Below are 27114 nucleotides of genomic sequence, written 5' to 3' on the forward strand. Positions count from 1 at the left end.
TCTGCATTTTAATTTAATTTTAAATGAAGCTTTTTAAACATTTTAAAAACCTTATTTACTTTACATACAACAACAATTTAGTTATATATTATAGACTTACAGAAAAACCTTCTAAAAACATTAAAATGTATTACTGGCACGCAAAACCTTACATTAGAGTGAATAAATGAAGATGGCACACCACTGCTGAAAGGTTGCTAACCTCTGATATAGAGGGTCAGTTGCGTAGTCCAGCATGGAACAAAGTATTCTGACTTTGAAGCCAGACTAGCACCCTTAAGCAAAGCCAGCACACCTTACAAAAGAAAGATATCAAAAGCCAGCCCATCCTAGAAGCGGGTGAAAGGTAAATGGGCAAAATCCAGCCTACCAGGGAGTGGAAATAAAAAGAATAATCTAACGCTTATTTAGTAAAACTGAGCAAGGCCAATTTATTTCATGGTAAAATGCAGCAGCCAGAGCAATTACTGAATTAGTTTTCCCTATCAACACCTCCCACTCACAAACAAAGCCCTGGGGGGAGGGGGGGTGCCGAGATTTCTCCTGAACAATAATGAGAATGAAATCTGTCAATTTGAATGAAAATAAACTGGGTGCCGGTAATTGTGTGGGAAATTTCTGGTGTGCTTACCCGCCTGGGAAGGGCCTACCCAACCTTGCATGCAAAAGTGTGCCAGGACCTAACACACCTATCCTTATTTCTACAATGACTGGGGTCCCATTCTACAAGGCACCATTCCAATCCCTTCCCTGAAGAATTTACCGTCCCATAATTCAGGAGCAGGACGGAGGAGACCAGGGAAGCAATATTTAATAGAAAAGATAGCAGGACAACTCCCTTAAACCAAAGTAATCAGTGTCTCAACGCATTCCTGTCCCCTCAGCTCTGTGGCCCACCCTGTGAAGTGAAGCCTGTTGCATCCAGAGCGCAGGATGTCATACCTAAGCACCAACTGGTGTCTTGCAAAGACCCCAGCGGAGTGGGGCACACCAGCCAGAAATGAGAGATCAGACCCAGCTGCTCTGCGGCTCTAGTCCCCAACTGTTGGAGAGAGAAGCAACTAGTGGTCAGTTGCCCTCCTCCCTGGGCAAAGGCAGTGGGGAAGCATCCGTCTGCCCCCCTGAATCACCTCCGGCCCCTGGGGCAGTCACTTGCACTGTGTCCTTACCGCCAGATCTGCACCCCCCACCCTGCCCCCCTGCAAGACAGCCCCTTGGAGGAAGGGGGGGCAATGGTCCCCGGAATGCACCAGGAGGCTCCCAAACAGCATGAGGGGCTGGGACCCCCAAGTGCCGGGGAAGTTTCCTGGGTCCCTCCCCTCGCCATTCGCCCCCTGCCCAGCCTGAGACACCCACCCCCCCGCAATCTGCTCCCTACTTCTCCGCCCCCGCCAGGCACTGCAGCCCGGAGATCCCCGCCGGGGCCTCTCCTCCCGCCCCAGCCGGGCCAGCAGCACCCGGCCCGGGCGAGGGAGGAGGAGCCGCCGCCGCCGCCCCCGGGCCACATGCAGCGCGCGCCGCCCCGCCGGGGGCTCCAGCTGCGGCCCCGCTGGGGCGGGGGCGGGGCGGGGGTCAGTTCTTCTGTGCAACCCGACCTCGGGGGGGAGGCGGAGGCGAGCGCGGCGGCGGCAGCGGCGGCGGGAGGGCGGAGGCGGCGGGGGGCGGTGCCGGGGCTGCATCAGCGCCGAGTCCCCTCCCCGGCCCCGGACTGTCCCCGGCCGCCCTCGCCGCGGCTCCGGCACGGGCTGCCCGCCCCGTGCCCCGCTCTCCAGCTGCCTCCTGCCCCCTGCCCGTCCTATTCCCCAGCCTGCCATCCCCCCCCCGCTGCCCTGGCAGAGCCCCCATCCCGCCCCCCAATCCCTCTTCTCCCCCCCGCCCTATTCCCCCAGCCTGCCATCCCCCCCGCTGCCCTGGCAGAGCCCCCATCCCGCCCCCCAATCCCTCTTCTCCCCCGCCCTATTCCCCCAGCCTGCCATCCCCCGCTGCCCTGGCAGAGCCCCATCCTGCCCCCAATCCCTCTTCTCCCCCCCGCCCTATTCCCCAGCCTGCCCTTACCCCACCCTCTACCCAGCACCCTGCCCCCAGCCTCCCCCAAACCCCTTCTCCCCAGCCTGCCCTTACCCCCACCCCTCATACCCCCACCCCCTACCCAGCACCATGACTGTCCATCCTCCCCGCTGCCCTGGCAGACTCCCATCCTGCCCCCAATCCCTCTTCTCCCCGCCCTATTCCCCAGCCTGCCCTTACCCCACCCCCTCTACCCAGCACCCTGCCCCCATCCTCCCCAAACCCTCTGCCCCCATCCCCTCATACCCCAGCACCCTGACTGTCCACCCTCCCCACTGCCCTGGCAGACCCCATCCTGCCCCATGTCCCTTCCCTGCTGCCTCCCTCTGCCCACCCCCATCTCTCCCCGGCTGTCACATCCCCTGTATTGCCCCACACACACACACACATCCCTTCCGCCCCGCCCCCCGATCCGGCTCTAGCCACAAGCCCACTAAGCAATTGCTTGCAGCTCAAGGGGGCCCCCTATTCTCTCTCTCTATGATATTGTATGGGGGGAGGCCCCCCAAAATATTCCCAAGGGGCCTGTGGTGGCCCCCCTCCTTCCTACCCCTTTGTGCCCTCCCTGCCCCCCCCCGCCTGCCCCCTATCGCCCTTGCACCCAACCCCCCCCCCCTTACCTTTCACTCCTGGCCCCGGGCTGGGGGGAGGAATCCGAGGGTCTGAAACCAAAGGGAAAGTCAAGGGAAGCCCCTAAAACAAAAAGTGAAACTTCTGCCGAGCTCCCTCAGCCAGGCTGGTGCCTCCCCCTCTGCCCCCAGGCTCCCGGGCTTTGCCCAGAGCGCTGCAGGCTGACGTCAAGGGCCCAAATTCCTGACTTTCCCCGAAGGCAGATTTGTCCATGTAAGGTATGGGGATGGCAGTGCAACTGCACTGCCCGGGAGGGACAGACACACGGAGGGGAAAGGGGGGGGTTGCAGTGCCAAGGGGGCAGAGGTAGAAAAGGGTGGTGTCCTGCTTTGCGAGAGGGGGGGTTGCACTGCATGGCAGGGGCTGGACTGAGAAGGCTGCTGAGATAGGATAGGAACAGGTAGAGGGGCTTATTTTATTATTACTTATTTAAGATTCCCACTGTGGGGCCTGGTCTTGCAAACATTAAATGCATGTGTTTACATCTTTAGGAATGTAAGCAGTTGTGCGCAAAGCCAGGCATGTGCTTAAATCTTTGCAGGATTTGGGGCCTCAGTTTTTAACACGGAGAGACACATTCAACTTAAAGGTAATCAGTTTAAAAAAAAAAAGTTTAAAGTCGTTTTAGGTTCTGCACCTGCCCAAAGCCCCCTGCCAAGTTTTTGGTACTTTTCCATATATATATATATATATATGTATATAACTTTATTTTTCTTTTCTCCCCAAATTTGTTGTGTGAAAAACCCGCACAAAATAGACTGTACAGGGGAAACAGTGAAACGAACTCTACACAAAGAGCTGTTAACTGTGCAAAGGATGCAAACTGGGAAAAAAGGGGGGAATTTTTCCTCTAATCTCTTTCAGTTGTGCTTGTTACAGTTTTTTTGTAATTCAAACACACAGTTTGGATGAGGGTCTGTCTTTAGGCATTAGCTGTTTCCAGTTTCATTGCAAGGGGGGTTACATTGGTATTGCAGTTGAGAGGAGCAAGGCAGAAGGGATGCAATGCACGAGGACTGGGGAGAGCAAACTTGCCAAGCCTGGCACATTTGGAAAGATTCTTGGATGTATTTTGAAGCACTTTAAAAGCATCTCCCTCTGCCGACAAAGGATTTTGCTGTGCGCTTTCAAGAGGCGTTTAAAATCTCACTCATCACTTTCTGAAATTTCCGTCATTCCATCTGTCACTGTTTCACAGCCCTTGGAGAGCAGGAGTTTGCACCCTAAGTCCCCAGTCCTGCATTGTGATCTACACGGATAGACTGCTGTGCCAGCAGAGGGTCCAGCTACATAGATCACCTTGCAGAATCATGGCCAAAGACAGGGATTAATGGATGGGTTTGGGGGCATGGGAGTTTGAAGACTATTTCAGATAGTAGAGGGCTCTTTAATGTATTTAAAAAGAAGCTTAAGGAGTGACTTGATTACAGTCTAAATATCTACATGGGGAAAATATTTAATAAAGGAATCTTCAGTCTAGCGGAGAAGCTGAAACTAGACACATTCTGACTGGAAATAAAGCATCCATTTTTAACATTGAGAGTAATGTTTACCAAGGGTCACGGTGAATTCTCCATCACTGGCAATTTTTAAATCATGACGGGATGTTTTTCTAAAAGACCTGCTCTAGGAATTATTTGGGGGAAGTTCTCTGGCCTGTGCTCTGTATGAGGTCAGAGTAGCCGATCATAATGGTCCCTTCTGGCCTTGGAATCTATTAATCCAACAGGCAAAGGCAGAATAAGGCCTGGTCTACACTAGGCGTTTAAATCGGTTTTACGAGTGTAAAACCGATTTAACGCCACAACCGTCCACACTAGGAGGCACCTTATATCGATTTTAATGGCTCTTTTTAAATTCTGTTCTGCTGCCCGACCGAGGGAGAGCGCTAATATATCGGACATATCGGTGTAGAATAGGGGTGTGGCCCGCCAGGCACTCCTATATTGGCCCTATCCCACCACACGCACCACACTGACCCTGACCTCAACTCGATGCATCTCGGGGATGCATGACAGGAAGAAAAAAGAAAAGCCATTTCACTTTTTCTTTCATTTCAGAGCTCATCATCGCGTGTGATCACACAGCTCATCAACAGCGCACGGCTCATCAGCCAGTTTAACGAAAAAGAGCTCTGAAAAAAAAAGAAGCCCCCAGCTGGGCTGATGGAGGAGATGATGGGGATCTGATAGGAGGGGATTCAGAACAGTGCTAACCAAAAGACGAAAAAGAAAGAAATGAAAAAGTATTTGAAAGAGAATTTAAGGGCTATGAGCAAGACCACAGCAGGGCAGGACTCAGTGCAGAGCAGAGAAAAAGCAAGCAGAAACCAAGCTCAGACAAAAAAAAAAGAAGCAAACGGGAGGTCTGCATGCAGTGAAAAAACATGAGCTTCTATGCTGAGCTGCATGCCCTGACTGTGGCACCACCGGGGGTACCCTGGATGTGGGATTGGAGGGGTGGGGGGTGGGGAAAGATGAAGAGAGGAAGATGCAGGCAGGAGAAGAGAGAGAGAGAAGAAGAAGAAGAAGAGAGAGAGAGACAGCAGCCACCAGCACCCCCAGCAGCCAGGGGCCTTTGCCAGCCTAGCTGCTCCCCAGCCTGCCAAGCTGGCAATTGCAGAGTGAGACGCCCGCTGGAAGGGAGCAAAGGAGTGTACCTTGTTTTAAATAGACAGTGTTTTTTTGCAAACATTTTTTTATTGAAGCTTTTGCTGAGGACTGATGATGTATTACACATGGTTGATTAACATGAAAAAAGTTTGTTAACATTAGGATGGAGGGGAATGGAAATCACTCGGACTCGATGATGAAGGGACTCCATACTCCAGAAGCAGAAGCCTTTGCAGAAGGTTTCTGCATCATTGTTCTTGCCTGCCCACCGTGGTACACTTTACCACCATGCCATGCACAATAGCAAATCATATGCATGTGCAAAGTAGGCACATAATGTTCAATGGTCCTCAGCACTGCTCCCATTCACTCAGCATCTTGTTCTATTCATCCGCTCTTTATCTTGTTCTGGTATCTCAGCAAAATGGGGGGTGGTTCGTAAGTATTGGTTAAAATCAGGAATTTTTTTAAAAGGGGCCGGGGAAGGCAGCAAGCGGCAAAAACGTGCAGGGCAAAAAGGGCGGGGAGGGAGCAGGAGAGCGATGCCACTTTTCTGTTTGTGGGTGGGGGAGGCGTTGATCTGCAGGGGCAAGTGGGGGGTGGGGGAGTGGAAGGGGGAGGAGGGGGGGTGGAATTAGCGTGGGAGGGGCCGCATGGCGAGGGGAGGCTGAGGGTAAATGGTGGCTTTGTATGGGCGAGATGATGCACGAATGTGATGACTGGACCTGTGTCTGTGAGATAATCTGTGATGATGATGCAAACAATCACTATTAGCTATGTAAGGTGAGTAGTGTAGGAATTATGAAATGTAAATGTCTAATTGTGCTGTATGTTGTGAAATATAAAATATTCTCTCAAAAATGTGTAATCTTCCTCTTTCATCTCTGCCATCTAGCAAAATTTTGCACCATTTCTCCGGAGGAAAAGGAGAATCCGAGATAAGAGAAAAATGGACGATAAGAAGAGATGTAGCAATGATGAATGATTAGTGAAGATGGAATGAAGGGAAGCACGAAGATGAAATGAAAGAGAGGGAAGGAAGTGAACGGAGGGAGGGGAGGGACAGAAGAGGAGGACAGGAGGGGAGGAGAGGGGATGAGGGAGAGGAGACCGGCAGGTGAGGGCAGGTGGCGGAAGGAGCAGGAAGATCAGCGGTGGCGAGAGATGCAGCGGGGGGGCTGCGCAACTGCTGGGCTGCAAGGATGACTGGGGCTGCTGCGTGATCAGACAGCAGGACTCGGGAGTGCAGTGGAGCTTCAGGAGGCCTCAGCAGTCACTCACCACACTCCGTGGCCTCACCCAGTGTACCCTCCTCACTGGAGCGCTGCAAAAGCCTGGCCCACCATCCGCCCACCCGCACCCCCCCACCCCCCAGGCGGCCTGAAGGCATGCGTGCCTTTTTTAGGATTTCCTCCTCCTCCTCCAAATTCTCCCTTCTCACCTTCTCATCTCTCCTCTTATCCTCCTTCTTCTTTTTACTTTTTAAATGAGAATGATGTTATTTTTAAATTTAAGTGGGGAATGCAAAATGGGAGGTGTGCTTTAAGGGGGGAGTTGCTTGCAGGGTCAGGGAGGACAACATCACAGGGTTCATTCAACAGACTAATCAGCTGCCACAGCTCCATCTCGGCTGTCCTCTGATGCTCACTGGCTTCCCTGTGCTGCCTGGTGTCTGGCTTCCTGATGCTGGGTGCCTGGCTCCTGGCTCCTGTGTCTCCTCCCAGCCCTCCAGTCTCTCAGCCCTTACTCTCACAAGCATTGGTCTAGGGACATCATCTCATTGGTTTGGCTGAGTCATAAGCAGGTGTGCGCCACAGCAGGGTCAGGGCTTGCGCGCAGCATGCATTTTGCCACCACCATTTGCGCCTTCTGCACCCAAATGCGCCAACTGTATTCAGCCTGCACTGCTCCACCACCATTCTGCACTTGCTCAGCAACATTCTGCATGAGCCCTGCCCAGGTCTGCTGGAGCCATGGCATCAATTATTAGCCTGGGCATCATCAAAGTGGCAGCATGCACCAAAGGGAACAAGGGGTTCAACATCCCCAACTGTTATTTTCCCATCCCCAACTGGCCATCCTTGCTGCAGCCCTGTAAAACATGAACATCCACCAGTTTGCAGCACCATTGAAGAGTACCCCTTCCCCTGCAGCACTGTGTCCACTGGTGCCGTTTCCGGTCCATAGTACGCCACCTGTGCAACCCAGCCCATGTGGTGCCATGGTGCCATCCTGCCATCTGGGTCATCCATGGGGATTCCCATTCCCAGAATCCCATTGCAGCAAAGCCATCCAAGCTGGCCTTAGCAACCGTAGCCATCACACAGCAACTTTTGCCACAGCCAAAGTGGATTTTTGACAGCCTTACAGGCTATAGAGTGTAGATTTGCAAGCTTCCACAGGGCTCTAGCCCCTCTGTGTGGATGTCTCTACGTGGAGGGCACTCCACATGTGTATCTACTGTGAGGGAGTGGCTACTTTTCCATGAAAGTGCCAGTCTGAGCCCAGGGGGGCTGGGCACTCAAGCAAGCAGGCGTTTCGGTCACAAATGCGGCCAAGTTCAAAGTTGCTCACAAAGTGCACTTAGTTTAGCCACTGGTGGATGCACCACACCCCATTACCATCAGCCCACCCAATCAGGCTGCTTGTTTGAGGGCCAAAAATCGGCGTTCAAGCGATCAATGGATAGAATCACCATCCGGCCGCATCGCCTCTCCAGCGCCTCCTGGTTCAGCATCTACTGCACTGTGTCACGCGAGGTCCGCCTCTTACTCGCCTGCGCGCGCTGCCTGGTTCAGGCAGGCGTCCATGGTTGTTGCGCGAGGTGTTGCACGGCACTGCCAAAAAAAAGGCGGCACCTTGGTGCTCACGGTTGCGAGGGAGGGAGGAGGGAGGCTGGCTATGGCCCCATGTCTGTCGAACCAGCTCAAGAAGGCGGCGCACTGGGATCTCAACTGGGGGGGAGGAGGGAGGTGAGGCTGTACCCACCAAGGGGGCACTACCAATTTTGAACCCAAAGGAAGCACGAGGAAACGGAGGCTATGCGACAGGCGAGGAGACTAATGGGAGCTAAGGTGTGTCACCGATTCAGCTACCCCAGTGCCGTGCTCCAGAAATCGGCCTTATTATGGTTTATGCAACGTGTTTATAGATTTTATAATGTTAAGTTGTGCTTAAGATCCAACATCTCGAAATTGAAGCTAAACAAATTCATACTGGAAATGTGGCATAACGTGTGTTTGTTTGTTTGTTTGTTTTAACAATGAGGTAATTAACCACTGGAATTACCACAGGAGGTCAAACTAGATTTTCACAATGGTCCCTTCTAGCCTTAAGTTAAAAGCCCTGATTCTGCAACAACACTTAAGAGAAGCACATTGACAAAGGATTTCAGTGTTTTCTCTTTGCTTAATCTTTTACATAAATCTAAAATGGAACTTGCATTATACAACACAAACTTATTAGACACCTATCAGACAGTGTCTGGGAAAAGTGTCTTAAAATTAAAATAAATGGTTTGGCCCGAGATTAAATAGCAAGGAGTGTTCTCTGCGTAATGTTGCAATGGAAGCCAAAGATCTAATATTTTCTTTGCTGCTTGTCCAAACCTACTACTTCCCTATCCATTAAGTGTGTGCAATTAGCCATATTGTGTTGACAGAAGAAAGACTACTTTGAATGCCTATAGCTATTTCCCTCAAAAATCTCAAATATTAATTCATCCAGATTCCGAGCTCCACACACAGAGTTAGCTAGATATTCTGATCTCCATTTTATAGATGGGGAAACTGAGGTATAAGGAGGTTAAGACCCACATTTTCAGAGATGGTGTAAGTGACTTGCTGTTATGTCACAAAAAGTCTGAGGGATACAGAAATAGAAACTAGATCTTTGACTTCCTGTCCAGTGCCTAATGTCTAACACTCACTAGCATTATCACTTTAGTGAGAAATTGTGAATATATTCTTATTTCATTATAATGACCAGAACATCAAACTTTGATCATGAAACCAGCCACTTTAAAATAGAAAATCTGGAATAGGGAGAATTGCTTTGCATACAGTCAGAATCAAACTTCTTGAACTGAGTTGCGTTAGCTCGAGTGGTGGAAATGTACGCAGGATGGTGGGGGTGAAAAGGGTCGGGTCTCTGAGTTAAAGTTGTCAAGAAATGTACTCTCAGTACCCACAGGAGTGGGTGGGTGAGATTCTGTGGCCTGCATTGTGCAGGAGGTCAGACTAGATGATCAAATTGGTCCCTTCTGACCTTAAAGTCTATGAGTCTGTAAATGTTATTTATTTTAGTAATAGATAGTGCCTAGGCTAGGGCCATCGCCATAAAATGTATTCAGTTCCAAAAAGGATATAAAATGCTTTAAATTTCATAAGCCACTCAATAGGCAATAGGTTTCAGAGCGGTAGCCATGTTAGTCTGTATCAGCAAAAACGAGTCCTTGTGGCACCTTAGAGACTAACAAATTTATGCATAAGCTTTCATCGGATGCTGGAGTGAAAAAAACAGTAAGTAGAATATATACTATAGCACATGAAAAGATGGGAGTTGCCTTACCAAGTGGGGGATCAGTGCTAACGAGCCAATTCAATTAAGGTGGAAGTGGCCTATTCTCAGCAATGATACTGAAATAGGAGTGACTTGATTACAGTCTAAATATCTACAGGGGGAACAAATATTTAATAAAGGGATCTTTAAGTCACTTCAGCTCTCTGTACCACATGGAAACATGAAGTGTATGTAGCATTTTGTTTTCTTGTGCTTGGCCTGGCCAAGAGGTGGAAGACTGAGATCAGCCTAAAGCAAAGCCCCAGATCCAGACTTCAGGCCTCGACAATGGGACACATAAGCAAAGGTCCAACTTCAACCATCCAGAACATGGTGTTTGAAACCCAAACCTTCCAGAATGTCAGGGTGCTTGCAGTCCTTTTAAAGACATTTGAGCTGCAAAGTCAGATCCCGTTCTGGAGCTTGGACTTATTCCCATCTCCACTGAAACGCCCCAAAGCGTAAGAGAAGTTGTTGACTTGGTGAATTAATTCCCCTGTGGGCTAGCCATGGCAGGACTGAAAATCACAATAAGAAGCCAGTTCTTGTGAGAGTCTCAGTCTAATTTTCAACCAAGAGAGGATCCGATGAGCATTAGATCAGTTGGAGGCTCCTCTGAACCAAACCTCTGAGGTTTTCTGAGATTCATCCATTGCAATTTGGTGATGGGTTTTGTTTTTTGTTGGATTTTTTTTTTTAACTCTGGAATCTGCTGCAATAGGTTTGAGATTTCAGGTTTTAAGGGGGATTCCCTGGGAGCACGTCCAGAATCTGAGAGTTCTCAGCAGTAGCACTGATGTGGGTGCGGCAATCATGAAAGATGCTATTCCGAAGAGACGGGGAACAGCAAGACGAGTACTGACTGTGCCAGTGGGCTGCAAAGGAGACAGCTTGAGACCCTTCCACTAGCTCAAGTCACTTCAGAAGAGGGGACTTTTCCCAGTTTAAAGATAGATGTTCATTTGCCAATTTGTTTCAAAGCGGCTGGAAGACCCCAGGATACACCAAAGCTTTGTCATTTCCCATTTTTGGCAGACATGCGTGTCTGTATGCCAGGCACTCACCAGACGGACGTTTAATACAGGTCACTGACATTCAAAGAATGTGAGCCAGGCCTGTGTGGGATGCTTCACTGATGTGATGTGCTGCAGTCTCTAGTTTATATCCCCATCTCTTTCCTTGGGTACCAGAGATGGTACCTAGCAGCACGTGAGAATGCATCTCTGTATCTACCCATGAGCCACATGGTTCATTCTCAGCCTCAATTTTACTTGTATCCGCACTAACCTGGCATTTTGCTGTCAGCCACAGTTTTTGATACCTACAGTTCTGAATGACTCTTTACATATAAACTAACCCGGCATCATTTCAGTCTTCATCCATCTATCTATCTTACCCTGCATTCTTTTGGAGCTTTACATTTTGTTTTAGTTAATGTTTGTGCTGTGAAAACGTAAAGGCCACAATTCAGTGGTAGCACCCAAGTACATGCTTAATTCGTTTGACTTCAATAGACTTAAGGATAAATCTCAGTATTTAAACGATGTGCGTAAGTGTTTTACTAAATCAGGGCCTAAGTCAATATTGTCTAGTGATGCCATCAGGGAACTGGGAGCCAAGAATCCTAGATTCTAGGCTTTACCAATGACTCACTATGTTAGCCTGAGCAAGTCATTCCACAGCTGGTCAACAATGTTCACATTGGACAATTTTTCTCAATCAACATTTGAAATTTCAACAAAAAATATCAACTAAAATTTAGCCAAAAACTTTCATTAAGTTTTTCAGCCTATTTTAGTTACTGCCTCCATGGGCCTCAGTTTACCAACCTGAAAAAAGGGTACCCCACCAGGGTTTGTGGGGTTTAAGTAATTAATGCAGATTGCTACATTCTCTATAATTCCCTTTCTCTGCATATTTTTAATGGATATTCTACTTAAGTATCTCACTTCCACATTTTGATGATTACAAGTTGCATGTTTTGTTTTGGAAAAAGAAAGACCAGGATCAAATTCTTTGAAGAAGGTAACAGTGAAAAACGCACAAGTGCATGACATTGGTTCCCCCCTCCCCTTCCTATTTTCCATTGACACAAATGATTTGGGCAATTTTTATTTTTTTTATGCTCTGAGCCTCCCCAATGAGAATGGAAAGGAAAATATTGAAAGTACTAACCATATGTCTTCTCCTAGCAGCAGCAAGATGAACAGTGGCAGCTTGTTGGAAGAACAACAAAAAAGGCACCAGAATTCCTACGTTGGCTCTGGAAAACATTGGATGTGTTGTCAGCGGAGAAAATTACCTATGTGAGAAGCCATGAAATAGACAACTACTATTTAATCTGGTATCTTTTTAGTGAATATGCTGAAAAAGAACCTTCAGAAGGCAGTAAAACTGGACAGAGCTTCTGTATTTATTAAAGGAATGGCTTTTATTATTTCCATAAGTAATTCCCTTGCCCAGAGCCCACATATTCATTGCCACTGTGAGAATACTTTTTTAATATTACATTTGATACTGCCTCTTTTGTCTGTCTTCTGAGATTGTGCTTTAAGTAAACAAACAGTTGTAGAAAAAATGTGTATGGCCATATAGATTGGATCTTTATGAGCAAAGAGTGCCCACTGATGAAATTCACATATGATATTAAAGTGGAGAAGCTGTACGTACTAGAGAAGGCTGGAATAATACACAGACACAGGGGGGAGAGAATCAGAAACATGGGCTAAAAAAAAACAGATTCCACCTAGTGAAAGACAAATGAATCAATCTGACAGGAGAAAAATCTGAAACTAATATTCAAATAGGAAGGACGCATCTGGATAAAAGAGATGTAAAGGTGGTAGTGGACTATACATTAGACAGGAGTTGTTTGATAGGACTGCAAAATAGGCCAGTGAGACCTTTGGACTGCATGGATGAAGGGAGCCCATCGTGAAGCAGGGAGGTAATAGGCCTTTCTGTATGGCTCTGGTGGAAATACAACTGGAATATTGCATCCAAGTTCTGGACGTCTCCTTACCAGAGAAGTGTTGTTGACAAGCTGGAGGGAATTCACGGGGAGAGCATGACTAAAGGCCAGAGGGAATGATAGTGGGGAACGATTATGAGAGCTAAAGCCGTATTCTTGGCTAAGTGATGAAGAAAGGAGACTTGCCTTGTGACTTTAAAAGATGCCAATAGAGTGCCCAGAGCCTTTATACGACTTTCAAAATCTCAGTTGTCACCTACAAACATCTGAAGGGTGCAAAACTCCAAGGAGGCAAAGGCCTTTAGGTGGCAGAAAAGTTTTAACTAGGATACCAGACTAACATTAAAAGAAAGGATAATGGAAACCAGACAGCAAGAAGAGAAAGGATGTTTCTCTAGTGGTTAAGACGCTGACTGGGACTCAGGAGATCTGGATTTAATCCCCAGCTCTTCCATAGAACCACTGTGGGACCTTGGGCAAGTCACTTATCCTTGCTGTGTAAAATTTCCCAAAGTACCTACGTGACTTAGGCACCTTGGCAAGTTTTATCTTCTATGCCTCAATTTCCCATCTGTAAGATGGGGATAATGCTTCCCTACCTCTCAGGAGTCTTGGTAGGATACATTCATTAATGGTAAGTATATCTACCCGTATTGAAGTAAAAGCCCCATATCCCTTCTAACAGTTAAATCTAGAGTGAAGGCAGCACTTGGACAGGTACTGGAGGGGAAAACCTGAATTACCAGGGAACTAGATGAGATTGCTTAATCTCACTCTTCCTTCTCACATTTCAATGATTCAGTGAATGTCTTGAGGGTAACATGAGACACTTCAGTATAATTTTCTTCCCTTCAATTTTAATTTTTAAACATTGACACACAGTTATTGCAGTGATGTGCGCAATATAGAACCCTAAAGAACTTGGGAGCAATCCCAGTAGTCTGATAGAAATGTAAAGTATCACATTCTCCAGTGCCGACTCTTTGGCCTAAATTGGTTACATGACATACCATTGTCAAGGATGCACATACATTTTTTTTTTATGTATATAAAAAGGCACATAATTCCAATACAGTCATGCTGACTTCTTGAATGCAAGAGTTAACTAATTGACCTCCATACCGTGATATGCAGATTAAATAGGGAAATTGACATCAGTCTCATTATTACTGTGGACTAATGGTCTGTACAGAGTTGCATGCAAGGTCTGGCTCCTCTAATTTTTCTTGTAAATCATAGAATATCAGAGTTGGAAGGGACCTCAGGAGGTCATCTAGTCCCACCCCCTGCTCAAAGCAGGACCAATCCCCAGACAGATTTTTGCCCCAATCCCTAAATGGCCCCCTCAAGGATTGAACTCACAACCTGGGGTTTAGTAGGCCAGTGTTTGGCCTCTTGCCTTTACCTGCCATAGGGTGGAATCTGGCAGTTCTTTCACTCTCAGACTGGGACTTCCCAGCATACCTACTGCTTGTCAACCTGCAGGCCTCACTGGGTTCCAAGTACCTGTGTTTCCTCCTTTTCAGAACCCATGATAAGTGACAGTGACCCACAGCTTTCCTAAAACATACGTGTTTTTTATTTAGCAGTGATGGCTGATTCTAGGGCTGTGCAAGCAGGGTGGTCATGCCGGGTGCCAACTTCCAGGGGATTTCTGCTCTGATTAGCTGGCTTTTTTTTGTATTTAAAACTCCACCAGTTGGCCAGTTGTGACTTGGTTTTCCCCTCAGCTGCGTGGGGCTGGGCGGGCACTGAAAATATTCTCCACCTTGGGAGACAGAATGGCTAGTGCCATTCCTGTAGCTGTTGTAAGAAAGCATTAGAGAGAAAGATTTTGCAGCAAACACACACTCTACCTGCATATTTAGTCTCAGCTACTCTTGCACCTCGCTACAAGCTAAGTTCCATCAGCTTTCTCCTTCGGCTACAGGAACAGAATAGAACCAACTTACATTCTCCTAGCAAGCCAGGGCCTCCCGTTTGTCTGTAGGACACGGCCTTGTTCTCATTTTCCAACTCACCCTGTTCAAAATGGTTCTGGTGCTCCCCAAGGGGAGCAGACTAGAGCCATTAATGCTACACGCTCTGGCATTTTCCCATAACCACTCAAGTGTAAGCGATCAGGTGACTAGCAGAAAGAGCCACCCAAGCAAGACCCCTAGGATGAAATATCCATCCACACTAGAATCTGGGCCTGTCACAATATTAATCATTTTTAAAGAGCACCCTCGCATTTGTCACAGCTAGTAGAACCGAATCTCTCCAGTGCATATATATAATGTTTTGCACTTACATAGCAAGTTCTATCCAAGGATCTCAAAGCTCTTTGCCAACAATGAATCAAGCCACACAGTACTCTGAGGCTAGACAGCTGAACAAATAACATAGGGCCTGATCCATGACTGGGGATTGGTGTCTAATATGTCAATATTTTCCCAGATGGAAAAACTGAGACACAGAGATAAATGACTCACCTGATGTCACAAAGTCTGAGATGGAGTTAGAAATAGAATCCCAACTTTCTGACATTTAGTTCTGTGCTCTGAGCCAAAAGACCTTCCTTCTCCAGTGAATGGGAGACCATTTGGGAATTAGTGAGTAAGCAAATAAATGTGGTAAACCTTGTTTCACAAAATAAACTTTCCTCTGAGAAGCACTGAGAGCCACAGATTAAGAAGCACAATAGAAAAGCTAAGTATCGCCTTGCTTGACATTTTCATGGACTGATTGGTTACCAGCATCCTCCCAGATATTACAATTCTGGATGCTTCAGAGAGATTAAATCTTTCCACCTGAGACAGCTCTCAATGGCCATTAGTTCTATTGTAGCTATACAAACATTTCCTGAATCAACCAGGAGCAAGGTATTCGTCCCAATGGGCTGGGGCTTCGTGTTATTTCTTTCATTTCTTAGGGCTTGGCTACACTTGCGAGTTACAGCGCATTAAAGCAGCCCTGGGCCCACTAGCTCACTCCCCGTCCACACTGGCAAGGCACATCTGACTCCGTGGCTACAGCACTGCTGGTACTCCACCTCGGTGAGAGGAATAACATTTGCTGTGTCCCTGCTGGAGCACCAGTGTGAACGAGGTGTTGCAATACTGCGCTCTGATCGGCCTGCGGAAACGTCCCATAATCCCCTTAAGTCAAGTGGCCACTCTCGTCATTGTTTTGAACTCGCTGTAGGAATCCTGTAGGAATGCGGAAATGCCCTTTCAAAGCTCTGTTTCTGACAGCTGGCTGCTTATCTGCTCTGGGACAAAGGAATGCTGCTTGCTGTGAGTGAGTGAGTCAGAGAGCGGCGGGGTGGGGGGGAGTGGGGGTCTGCTGCTGTCTGAACTGACAAGACAGCATGCTGACACTCTCTCTCCCCCCACGTACACACAACCCACTCCCTGTCACGCTCCACCCCATCTGAAATTTGAAAAGCACGTTGCAGCCACTTGCACGCTGGGAGAGCTACCACAATGCACTGCTCTCTGTGGCATTGCAAGAGCTGCTAATGGGGCCATGCCAGTGCGCTTCCAGCTGAGAGCGTAAACACTCGGCAGCGGTTTCCCTGCTGCGGTCTCCGAAGGCTGGTTTAACTCCCAGTGCTCTACATCTGCAAGTGTAGCCATGCCCTTAGACAATTCCTTCTGATCCATTTGAAACCTGTGTTCTGTTTCATTTGCTGACTGGCTAAATTTCCAGTCTTTGAGATGACATCATCAGCATGAGCAAATGGGGAACACACAGGAGCCTTAACCATTCATCCCCTCCATCTTCAGATACATCCCGGAGAGCTAACTTTGCCAACCCACCATTAGAGAGACATGGTTGGTTGGGTAAGATCTTGTATTGGTTCACACAGAAGTTGGTCTAATAAAAGATATTACCTCACCCACCTTGTCTCTGTAATATCCTAGGACCGACACAGCTACAACACTGCATCCAACCCACCATTGGCATTTCTTGCAAGTTGTCAAGATCCCGCATCACCTGGAACAGGTGTATTAATAGAATCACCAAACAGAGACAGAAAAAGAACATTAAGATAGTTACAAACACCAAAGTTATGAACTGACCAGTCAACCATACACCTCATTTGGAACCAGAAGTACACAATCAGGCAGAAGCAGAGGCAGCAACAATACATAAATAAATAAATATAAAAAAGCAAATACAGTACTCTGTTAAACATAAACTACTAAAAAAAAGGATATTATAAATAAATTATAATGCATTCTTCTTCTGTATACTAAAGTTTCAAAGCTGTATTAAGTCACTGCTCAACTGTAAACTTCTGAAAGAACCACCACAACATTTTGTTCAGAGTTATGAATATTTCAGAGTTACGAACAACCTCCATTCCCAAGTTGTTCGTAACTCCAAGGTTCTACTGTACCTTGTCCATCCAATCCACACCCCTTTCTGGCTAATGCAGGGTTTTCTCTTACAGTGCAGGGTGTATTGATTTAAATAATCAATTTCAATAAGCAAGCAGGAAACCATTTAAATAGTTGATTTTAACTATATTTTGTATTTGTACTTCAGTTATTTTCCGAAAGAAAGGTTGATTCTTGTGGGTTGGTAACTATTAAAACCATGTTGATTTGCAATTAAATTTAGCTTTTACACTAAATTTTCTTACTCTCTTTGTTAAGCAGGAGGATACACTATGTTATCTATGCACATTTAAGAATTATATAGCTCCACTTACATTTATGTAGATTCTTAACGTTTACATTTTTTATTTTGTTAGAAAATGGTGAATGGCACATTTCTTATTTAGTAGATGATGATTAATATTTTTTACTTATGATTTGTATCAAGCTCTATTTGGATAGAAATTCAAAGTCAATTAAAAATGCACAAGAACAGCATTCTCATTTTTTGTAATTAAATAAAACTACCTTACATGTGCTCAATATATAAGAAAAAATTGTTTATCAAAACATGTTTTGCATTTAAAACTAACTGATATATTAAACAAAGGAAGTATCTGTACTTAATGAATTGAACTGATTGTTTCTGGTCAGCATGTCATTCAAGGTTTTAGAACTGGTAGATCTCATCCTTTCACACCCAGTTTTTATTTATAGTTTGGAAGCAGAAAAGAAGCATTCCTGCTTTTTAACTGCAAATTGGTTTCTCAACTTTGAATGACCTTAGTTATTGAAGTGAGCTAATTGAATAAACACATTAAAAATATTCTATGCAGCTGCAGAAAAGACTACTGCTGTCAAAAGCTGATTTAGCACTTCAGCAAATGAGTTTAAGGTGTTTAACCAGTGACTTCTACCAGTTCAGTGGTCAGACTTTCTTTAAAACTTGGCAGGAAACGTACTACTTAATTTTTATAATGTTTATTTAAATGTAGGCCTTAATATAGGTTGCCAATTTCAAAATTAGATTATAAATAGGTTTATGTTTTAAAAAATAAACCTGTATTTAATTTAAATAAAAAAACTTGTATTTAATTTAAATCAATTTTTATCCATCTTGCTACAGTATATTCTCAGTGCTTTGCCTAGTTGAGGATTAAATGGCTCAAGCGATGGGGCTTCTATCTTCTCTGAGGGAGACCAGTCTATAAGAGCTGTCAATTATTTTATGACATTCATCTGAAAATGTCCTTGTAAATTTTACCTGGTTACTCCTAGTTCAACCACCTTTTGAAACCACCCTGAAATATTCCTCTCCTTCTCTGGGATCTTGCCCCCTTCAGATAATGTCATGAAGCCGTGGTTAAGATCCATTTCAACACAATTCACATGCGAGAGTAAAGGAAAACCATCTTTCCCTCCCTGTAAAGGAGGAAAAGCTGAGACATTCATTAATTGCAGCTGAGAGCATCAGGTGTTTGCAACCAACAGAATCATACTCTGTTACCTCTTTGTTCCTCATCTCAAAGGAATTCCATCTGTCTGGCCTGGTTAGTGAGCTAAGGGGTGATATGATGGATATGTTCACTGGAGGAGGAGGGATCACTGTGCTCAGGAGAGGAACAAAAGGAGGCAGGATGACTGTGGAAGCCCTAACTCCTGTTTGGACCCCAGAGGAGACCAGTGTATGCCATGCCTCTTGCAACACCCATTGGAAAGCTGTGGTCTGCACTCATCTTTACAGCTGCTTGCTGGTGTGCACTGGGAGACAGGGCCATTCCCTACCCAGAAATGCCTGCTGGGACCTACCAGCACACCAGGCCACCCTGGTCACCCACACATGCACCTTGTGTAACCCGCTGTCCCGTGTGTGTTACAGGTCCACTTCTGTGCCCATTCCGCAGATGAAAACATGCCTTACAGTGATAGAGTCGAGGAGCTCCATCTATTTAGTTCAACAAAAAGAAGAGTAAGGGATGACTTGATGACAGTCTAAGTACCTACACGGGGAAGAAAAACTGATAATGGGCTCTTCAGTCTTAGCAGACAAAGGTCTAACAAGAGCCAGCGACTAGAAGTTGAAGCAAGACAAACTCAAACTAAAAATATGGCACAACATTTTGACAGTCCTTGGAACAATTTACCAAGGGATGTGGTGGGTTCTCCATAACTGAGAATTTTAAAATCAAGACTGGATGTTTTTTCGGAAAGGTCTGCTTTAGAATTAGTTCAGGAAGTCCTATGGCCCGTGCTCTGCAGGAGGTCAGACTAGATGATCACAATGGTCCCTTCTGGCCTTGGAATCTATGAATCTATTATATGAGTCTGTTACAGGCCCAGTCGAGGAGCCCCGGGTCTTTAGCTCAAACTATAGCAGCTCATGCTGTTAGCTGTGGAGATCTCCAGTGTAAAAGCATGACTTGCTACACCTGTACTCCCCAGCACCTGACCCTTACGTCTTACGTGCTGGTACGTTGGAGGATACGGGACTCTTGCATGCCCTCTCTTCCCTCTTTTGAGCATCCAATGCCGGGCCAGGCATAATTTGGCCTGTTTAGCTGGAAAGACCAAGAGGAGCCACCATTTTTCCCGTTTGCTCTTTGAAGGCAAAAATGACATCAACCCATCATAGAGAGACATGGTGATCACACTTCACACATTTGTGTCTCATCCTTGCGCAAGGGCCATGCAAATCTTCTCTGTATCCTTCCAATTTTAGTCTATATCTTTTATTGGGCTTTCAAAAGCTTGTCTCTCTCACCAACAGAATCTGGTCCCGTAAAAGATATTATCTCATCCACCTTGTTCTTCTAATATCCTGGGGCTGACAGGGCTACAACAACACTATATTAACCCATCATGACATTTATGGGAGGATGTTGGCCCACAACACGATGATGCATCATCATCATCCTGTTTCAATATTGTGGGGTGAAGATGCACCATAGAAGTCCAGTACAGCTTGAAAAGTGTATTGGAAATGCAAAGCATTCTCTCCCTGACATCAGGCACTCAACTGCCACAGTCACAAGTGTGAGATCAAAACGATCGATTAGATCAGAGGTCCCCAAAGCTGCTCCAGTCCCGCCCCCAGCTGCATCCATGGCTCCCAGCCCCGCACCTGGCCTGTCCCCAGCCTCAATGCAGCTCTGCTCCTGGCCCCGTGCCAGCCTCAGCCACTGTCTGTGGCTCTGTTCCTGGCCCCAGCCTCCACCCCTTTACCTCTGTCCACATACCCTTCCCCCCTGGAGCCACAGCCCCAGCTCTGCGGGGGGTGCAGACAGGAGTAAGGGGGCAATTCTCAAAAGTTTGGGGACCGCTGGATTAGATATTTAGACCTAAATTTACTCTTTCCCTTCCCCCCCTTTAAATAAAAATATTCCATTTGTGATACATGGCATTTCCAACATCCACTGATCGCATGAGAAAAACCTCAGCGTTCTAACAGTGCAAAGGAGGAGAGTGATGAAAATCCATCCCAACTTCTAATTAAACCCATTTCAGGTTGATGCATCACCTTATGGGTTATGAAGAGAGACTCTTCTATAAGAAATAGGCATTATTCATTATTATTTAAGTGCTTTACATCAGTAGATCTCAAAATGCTTTACAATCTTTTTAATGTTTTTATCCTCCCAACACACTGGGAAGTAGCATTGTCCCCATTTTAAAAATAGAGGACAAGAGGGAATGTTTGGTCCTGTTAGGAGCTTTCCCAAAGTTCGGGGGCGTTCGGATCAGGGGAGCTGGTTCCTAACCATCTTTATTGGACAGGGGCCTTTGAGGAGCAAATCTCAGAGCTTGATACGTAGGAATGATCTCTTGGTAATAGAAACCCCTCCTGACCCTGGAATAAAATTCTTCAGACACAAAAAGCTGTAACTAACACCACGGAGGTTTTAAAACAATCAGGCTGAACATTCTGTGATGTAATTTTAGAGATTACTCCCTTGTTTGCTTGCTTTATAATTGTAGTTAGACCAGCCAGAGATGGTGTTATGTATGGGAAAACACATCTCAAAATGGCAGGGGATTTAAGCTAGGGGGAGGATAAAAACATTCTTTTCTTTATTCCTTGTTTTCTTTAGAGACCAGCCATGTCAGTAATGCAGGATTTTGTTAATAGAACCAAAGAGCTTCCTCGCTATAAGACTTGTTATATAACCTCTAATTTAATAATGTTATGTCTTGACATTCAGTTCCCTTGGACTCTGGCTGAGGCACCTCCTGAGAACAGCCCTGCATGCTGGGTTACTCGGACATTGTTTCCTTTGGGAGAATCTGTCTGTCAAGAATCGCTGGGACATCCCTTTTAAAGCCTAACACCGTCACATGTTCTTTGCCTGGGGGATTGTTATAATGGATACACCGATGCATGTGCTGTAGGTGAGCGGATCTTGACTTGCAGGTAGAGCTAATAGAATCTCAGCATCTCCGTCCTGTGGGAAATTGACGTTTTGAAATTTCTTTTCCTCCCCATTGGGGCAAAAAGTAGAAACTTGGAAATTTCCCCAAAAAGGTCATTTCAGAAATCTAGAAATAACTTCATCCAAATGCTTCATTATAGTTTCTATTAGTTATATAATATGGGGGGGGGACACCACAGAGCTCCTGGCATGGGGGGTTGGGGACGGTGGGGCGTACCACAGAGCCCCTGGCATGGGGGGCTGGGGGCAGTGGGGGCACACAGAACCCCTGGCATGAGGGAGGAATGGGGGTTACAGCAAGTCCCTCAAATAGAGGGGAACGGGAAGCGGGCACACAGGAACTCATAGTGGGGAACAGAGGGATGCCAGGAGCCCCTGCTGTATGCAGTTTGCTCTGCCTACAGAAGCAACAAAGCGTGACAGCAGCGCAGTCGAAAGGATAATGTGAAAACTAAGCAATTGGGTAACGTTTCCATCAGAGACGTCGTCACCACCAATACGATCCTGCAACACCTTTCAGTTTTGTTGGATCAGCGTTTGCCAATGGAGCACTGGTCTGTCCGAAATTTTTCAACCAGTTCTACTTGCTTGGCCCCTTAGTACAAAGCTTATCTAAAGCAGAGATCTGCCATCAACAGAGTCCACACAGCCACAATGACTTAACACAGGGCTGGGGCCACGAGGACTCAAGTTCTTGTCTTACGTCTTCCTTTGGAATAACCTTCATATTTGTCACTTTACAAATATTAGTTAGGCCTCAACAGGCCTGAGACACAGGAAAATACTGTTACCTTTATTTTACAGGTGAGTAAGAGAAGCATCACTAGCTTGGGTGATTTGGCCACAGTTACTCAGTAAGCTAGCAATGAAACCAGTATTAAAAGTCCAATTACTTAATTACTAAATTACACTAAACTGAATTAAATGAGGCTTAAACTAGTTAGAGAGCGTCTAATTTAGAGATTAGCACTGGCGTACATAGCTCAGTCAAACCACGGTGCTATTTCTCTAATAAAAGCCAGGCCTGTGTTCTTACTATTCCTGTATAACCCCATCAGAGGCATAGGCTTGGAATAGCTCTTGTTCAGAGGCGACAGATTTGTATAATTTTTGGTGGTGCCCAGAATGGTCCAAGTCCCGTGCCCCCCCCCACCCACACACCTGCCCAGGACTCTGGGAGGGAGTTTGGGTGCAGGAGGGAGTTTGGGGTCCAGGCTCTGGCATGGGGCAGGGGTTGGAGTACAGGAGGGGCTCTGGGCGGGAGTTTGGGGGGGGTTGGGGTCCAGGCTCTGGAATGGGGCAGGGGTTGGAGTACAGGAGGGGCTCTGGGAGGGAGTTTGGGTGCGGGAGGGGGTTTGGGGTCCAGGCTCTGGAATGGGGCAGGGGTTGGAGTACAGGAGGGGCTCTGGGAGGGAGTTTGGGTGCGGGGTGTGGGCTGGGGCAGGAGAGGGTGAAGGGTATGAAAGATCTGTGACCTGCTTGTACTGTCAGGGTGAGACACTGCTTGATTCAAATCCTGTCTAGTTTATAGACCTTAGACTCTGAATTGATTTTATTTCTCAGGTAACCAACTTTGATCTCTACGCTCACTACTTATAATCATTTAAAATCGATCTTTCTGTAGTTAATAAATCTGTTTTATATTTTACCTAAAACACTGCAGTTTGATTGAAGTGCTTGGGAAATCTGCTCAGGTTACAAAGGCTGGGGCACATTCACTTTCCTTTGTAGAAGTGGCAAACTTAATGAACTTACACTGCTCAGGCTTCTGACCAGGGCAGGATGGTACAGCCCCGGGAGCAAGGCTGGAGAGCTGGGGGGAACTGGCTGTCGCCTCTCTGTTGTTGGTTCACGAGTGGCTGGGAGAAGCATTCATGTAACTCATTTGGGTGCATCCCTGCCTGTGGATGTCTGCCAGAGGTTTGGAGCTTATCACAGTATGAGAGGGATACCCCAGGTCAGTGGGACAGAGGGCTCAGCTGTCCCACAGTTCAGATTGCACCTCAGGAACCCCATCACACACAGTTTCATTTGTTTAACTTAAGGTTCAATTTCAAACATATTTAGTTACACCAGTGAAAAAGACTCCCTCTTTCCTGGGGACCCCCTTTCATCTGGACCCTCTTTCTTTAGTTCAACCAGGCTTATTTCAGTTTAAACTGATTTAAAACTAAACAGTAGTAAGCCACTCTGAAACCAAAATAAGAATGTCCACACAGAGCTTTGCACCAAACCAGTTTAACTAAACCAATGTGAGCTTGTGTGTAGGCAAGACTTAAGCAGTGATGATGCATGGGGAGGATAAACCCAGCTTGACAGCTAGATCTGAGGCAGAATTTGCAGGCCCAATAAAAAAAACATCTTTACACTTGAAAACAGAGCACAGAAGTCACAGAAACCCACTACACCAACCGTGCAGCACTTTTCAGGGCAGAATCTCTCATTAAAAGCCAAAGCGCTCTTTGCTCTGCATGGATGTTCAAGAAACCACCATACATGTGGTAGAAGATCTAACATGATGTGCACATAACAAGCTCAGTTCATGACCTCTCACTGGGGTAACCCTCACATTCCCATCCACTATCCACTAGTTATTACCTTCTCTTTCCTGTGTCAAGTCTAAATTGGAGTGTGAAATCTTTGTGGTGGGTACCTCTGTCATTACGCTGACTGGAAAGTATCAAAGAATTCTATGATGCTGTAGAAACAAACTAAAGAACAAACAGCTCAATTATATAACGATTTGCTAGCGCCCCATGAGGCTGGAGTTATTCACGTGAGATCTGCTAGAACTTTTGATCAAGAAGTGAAACGACTTATGGTGAAGAGCAAAGAAAGCAAAGTTATGCAAGATTCCTAGCACTGTCAGGCAAATATAACAGGAGCAGCACGCTTAGTCCCTACTGTATTTCCAGTACGATTTTACTGATGCAAGTGAAAATGCTAATCGGTTTTAACCCTTTTTATTGTCTGAGCAGAAGCCTTTGAAAAATGGCCTTTCCCCATAGAACTGCACATGGTTCGTGTAGTGAAGCTGTTAAAATGAAAATGTTATGTCAAAATATTGCAGGGAAACTCATTTCTGAGCACTTGGGAGCCACATGTGTCTGTAAAACGGTGCAGACAGCAGGAGCAGAGGTCAGAAATGGGGCACCGTATGTGGATGGCTAATGTCAGTGAACATAGGAAGTCTCCTTTTTGGCATAGTTATCCATAACATCCACAAGTGGCCAAATCCTGCCTCTTCATTCGCAGAGTTGCAGCATTTTTATACATGCTCATTTTCACAAATGTCTCTATGCCTTCCCCTGTGCTGCCCCCCATGCATGGTAAACCCTTCCTGAGCTCATCCAGACAGTTCCTACCCTCTCCACCTTTAAATCCTTCCTGAAGACTGCCTGGAAGACTGTGCTATCTGCAAGGAAGCTAGCTGATTTATAATGGCTCGACCAAGACTCAGCCAGGCAGCACCTTGGCCACGCTGCATATTATAACCCCTATCTTCCTAAAGAGCCTTGCAAAAGAGAGACTGCCTCATTTCTGTAGGAAAGCCACCTAGCATCTTTTCAGCATGACAAGAAATAATAGTTTGCATTTCTACCTGTCTTCTTTCCAAAGAACAAAAATTTTACTAGGCAAGGAAAGTGACATGGCAATTCCAGTTAGCTCTAACTCAAAGATGGGAAGCCAATTCAGTTTATAAAAAGACAACTGGATGCTAGGCGACCTAAAAAAGTTAAATAAAAAATGAGACAGTAGGTGGTCTAGTAATGCTACGAAGCCACGGAGACGCTCCTCTTGGAGTTAGGACTTATAAGTTGGGTTATTCCTCTCTACGCCATTCTCATGGTGTCACCACATCTTAACGTCTCATCGTGTTTTGTGATGCAACACCGTCACACAGTGCAGAATCAACACAATGCTGATTTTTTTTGGGGGGTGGGGTGAGGAGGGAAGACCAGGCAAAATACTACACAAAATGTGCTGTGAGGTTTGATGGGCCTGAGAAGTGGTCTCAGAACCCAAGAACATCCTGTGAGCAGGATTTCCCTGTCAAAAATAAAACAAGCTTAGAAAATTGGGACAGCACAGAGAAGCAGCTACATTGGTCAAAGATCAAGATATTGGGGACAGGTTGAACAGCCAGCAGAGCCAATTAAGAGGAGATAGTTCTGGAGGCGGGGGAACTGCTGCTCTTAATTCAGCATACAAAACACCCCAAAGGAGTAGTAAATATATTTTCTTTTCAACACAAGAGCAATGCTGATTCAGCCTCTCTCATTGTGCTGCTGGAGCTTCTGGTGTCCCCATGGTATGCCCATGTTTGGCATTGAATAAAAAAGCAAAGCTGTTTTCTATTTTAGGCAAAACAACAAGGAGAAAGAACCTAAAATATTCATACACTGGTCCATTTACAGCCTGCTCCTATAAAGAACAGTTTTACGTTGGAGAAATCCAGCCAGACTGAGATATGACTGTTGGACCATCTAGTCCTGTCTCCTGCCTTGACCGTTGCAGATGCCTTGTTCTTCAAAGGGAGATCAAAAGCCATCACATTGCTTCTAGCTGTGCAATTCTATACAAGAGAGACCAGGAGGAAATCCCTTCCTGAATGCATCAGCTGATCAGAATACAACCAGAAGAATGATCTGGTTGCTCCTTATATATCACCCTGTTTTGCATAACTACATAATTAGCAGACAGTTATATATCCCTTTTAAATTTGGCACTTGAGTCACAATCACATGGGAAAGACAGCACGGAAGCACCTGGTCTTTGTGCGTGTTGGCTGTATGTTATGCAAAGGCTTCTGAATTCAGCACTCTCTCCAGCTACACCCTTGGTTTATTATTTTCTCCTAGGGCTTTTTCGCAACTTCTTCCACCACCAGCAAAAAGTAGGTTGCAACATCCTCCCCCGATCTTCCCGGTATCACTGTTCTCCAAATGCCAACCAGCAATATCAGATTACACACTTGCACAATTGGACAAAGCCTCTGCAGTCTCCATCTCTCCATTCTTCTCTCCCTTGGGAGAAGGTTATTTTGGAGAGATCAGCGATAAGATCAGCATCTTGTAACTCATTCTTGAGCCTGGCAGCTCATCACCATGCTGTCTGTGCACCACCCAGGTAGAATTTGCAGGTGATGCTGTTCTGAACAGCTACTAAGCATCCATAGGGCACTGGAGAAGGTTAGGAACAGTAATTAGCAGGGCTTTGAATGGCTCAGGGGGTTGTCAATGGGATCACAGAACTTTTATCTTTGGTTGTCCAGTTCGAATGTTCACTTAGTGAAGCAAGTTAGCGGGCTCAGCCCAATTCCGAGTGGATGGGGGTCTACCTCACACTGAAAAGACCCCCCACAAAATGCCCTTGACCGCAGTCTCTGTAAGGAGGTGAAAGACAATCACCATGGAACCTCCTTTTACTCCCAATGCTTGTTTACACTAGAATAATTGTACTGGTGCAACAAAACTAGT

At 46.1% G+C, this 27114-nt stretch overlaps 1 protein-coding gene, 1 long non-coding RNA gene and 1 pseudogene across 4 annotated transcripts in view; 1 reads left to right on the plus strand and 2 right to left on the minus strand.

The window, feature by feature from the left end:
* LOC120371563 (LIM domain containing preferred translocation partner in lipoma) overlaps positions 1-27114 on the minus strand; it is a 493573-nt gene that overhangs the window by 411642 nt on the left and 54817 nt on the right. For all 3 annotated transcript variants that reach the window (XM_039487445.1, XM_039487443.1, XM_039487436.1), the window contains one exon: positions 12045-12132. The gene's annotated coding sequence lies outside the window, so the exon portion shown is untranslated. Of the gene's footprint in view, positions 1-12044; positions 12133-27114 lie in introns of those variants that run through there.
* On the plus strand, positions 2502-12675 carry LOC120371565. The gene is made up of 3 exons (XR_005584439.1): positions 2502-2915; positions 3189-3286; positions 12065-12675. It is a non-coding gene; the product is annotated as an uncharacterized LOC120371565 (long non-coding RNA).
* On the minus strand, positions 19844-19956 carry LOC120372722 (annotated as a pseudogene).

This window comes from Mauremys reevesii, linkage group 9 (genome assembly GCF_016161935.1).
Source record: "Mauremys reevesii isolate NIE-2019 linkage group 9, ASM1616193v1, whole genome shotgun sequence".
NCBI classification, from domain to species: domain Eukaryota; kingdom Metazoa; phylum Chordata; order Testudines; family Geoemydidae; genus Mauremys; species Mauremys reevesii.